Source organism: Mesoplodon mirus (genome assembly GCF_964341445.2).
Source record: "Mesoplodon mirus genome assembly, chromosome: 1".
Taxonomy (NCBI): Eukaryota; Metazoa; Chordata; class Mammalia; order Artiodactyla; family Ziphiidae; genus Mesoplodon; species Mesoplodon mirus.
Genome location: NC_138976.1, coordinates 43,311,829 through 43,313,868, shown reverse-complemented (window position 1 = coordinate 43,313,868; position 2,040 = coordinate 43,311,829). Strand labels below are relative to the sequence as shown.

Sequence of the window (2,040 nt, the reverse complement as noted above, 5' to 3'; positions counted from 1 at the left end):
ACAGCTTAAAAAATAAAAGATTGGGAAAATTATACCATGCAAACAACTAATCAGAAGAAAATTGTAGGGGCTACATTAATATCACAAGAAGTAGAATTCATGATAAGGAGTATTACCAGAGATAATGGTAGGCATTTCATAACGAAGCAATAAACAATTTATTAAGAAAACATAACAATCCTAAATGTGTATGCATCTAATACAAAGCTTCAAAATAATGCAAAAACTGAGAGAGCTAAGGGAGAAAAAGACAAATTCCAATTAAAATTGGAGATTTTAACATTTCTTTTCCAGTAATTGATTAAAACATATATATTAAAGATTGTTTTCCAACCAGAGCCCGGCAGAATGACTCCCACAAAGAAGGGTGGAGAGAAGAAGAAGGGCCAGTCTGTCATCAATGTGGTGGTGACCAGAGAATACACTATCAACATTTACAAGAGCATCCATGGAGTGAGTTTCAAGCAACGTGTCCCTCAGGCACTCAAAGAAATCCTGAAATTTGCCATGAAGGAGATGAGAACTCCAGATGTATGCATTGACACCAAGCTTAGCAAAGCAGTCTGGGCCAAAGGAATAAGGAATGTCCCATCTCATGCCCATGTGCAGAAAACATAATGAACATGAAGATTCACCAAACGAGCTCTATACCTTGGTTACCTATATACCTGTCACCACTTTCAAAAATCTACAGACACTTAACGTGGATGAGAACTAACTGTTGATTGTCAAATAAAGTTATAGAACCACAAAAAGTTAAAAATTAATAAATATATAGAAGACTTGAACAACACTATTAGCCAATTTTAAGCTTATTGACATTTATAGAACACTACACCTAACAACTGTGGAATTCACATATTTTCCAAGTGTATATGGAATATACATGAGATAGATCAGCTGCTGAGCCATGAAAGGTCTCAATCCATTTTAAAGAACTGAATTCATACAAAGCATATTCTCTAAAAATAATAAAACAAATAAAAGTATGATCTTTCATACAACAAGTCAATAACAAAAAGATATCAGGAAAATCCCTAAACATCTGGAAGCTTACCAACAAAGTTCTAAATAGCCCATGGATCAAAAAAGAAATTCCAAAGGAAATTAGAAAATATTTTGAACTGAATGATAATGGAAGCAAAATACATCAAAATTTTGTGGAATGCAGCTAAAGCAATGCTTAAAGGGAAATACCTAGAAAAGACAAAAGAAAGATTTAAAAGCACTGATCTAAACTTTCATCTTAAGAAGCTAGTAAAAGAAGAGAAAATTAAAGCAAAAGGAGCAAAACAATAAAATAGAAGCAAAGTAGAAATCAGTGAAATAAAAAATAGACAAATGATAGAAAATCAACAAAACTGAGAATAGGTCTCTTGACAAGATTAATAAAATACAAGCCTCTATCTAGATTTATCAATAAAAAAGAAAGAAAATACAAATTACAGATTTCACTCATGAAAGAAAGAGAGTACATCATTCCAGATTCCACAGACATTTTAAAATATAGTAAAAACAATTGTGAACAACTGTATGCCAATAAATTTGACAAATTAGTTAAATGAACAAATTCCTTGAAAGACAAAATTTATTAAAATTAAATAAGAAATTTGAAATTAAAAACAGAATACCATTTATACTAGGACAAAGAAATGAAATAGACATGAATCTAACAAAATATTGTAAGATTCTATGTACAGATAACTATAGAGTATTGATGAAAGAAATCAAAGAAGATATAAATAAATGGAAATATATCCTACGTTCATGGATTGGAAGACATAATATTGTTAAAATTCAATTCTTACCAAATTATCTATAATTCAACATAATCCCAACCAAATCTCTGTAAATTATTTTGTAGATACTGACAAACTGGTTCTAAAGTTTGTATGGAAAGGCAAAAGACCTAGAATAACCAACATAATATTGAAAAAGAACAATAAAACTGGAGGACTGACACTACCTGATATCAAGTCTTATTATAAGAGACAGCAATCAAGATAGCATTCTATTCTCAAAATAATAGACACATAGATC

The 2,040-nt window shown here is 30.6% G+C and overlaps 1 pseudogene across 1 annotated transcript; it reads left to right on the top strand.

Moving 5' to 3' along the window:
• The first annotated feature begins 345 nt into the window (after positions 1-345).
• LOC309804034 (large ribosomal subunit protein eL31-like) lies at positions 346-724 on the top strand (annotated as a pseudogene). The gene has a single exon. The product of its transcript is annotated as a large ribosomal subunit protein eL31-like (transcript).
• Positions 725-2,040: the final 1,316 nt, after the last annotated feature.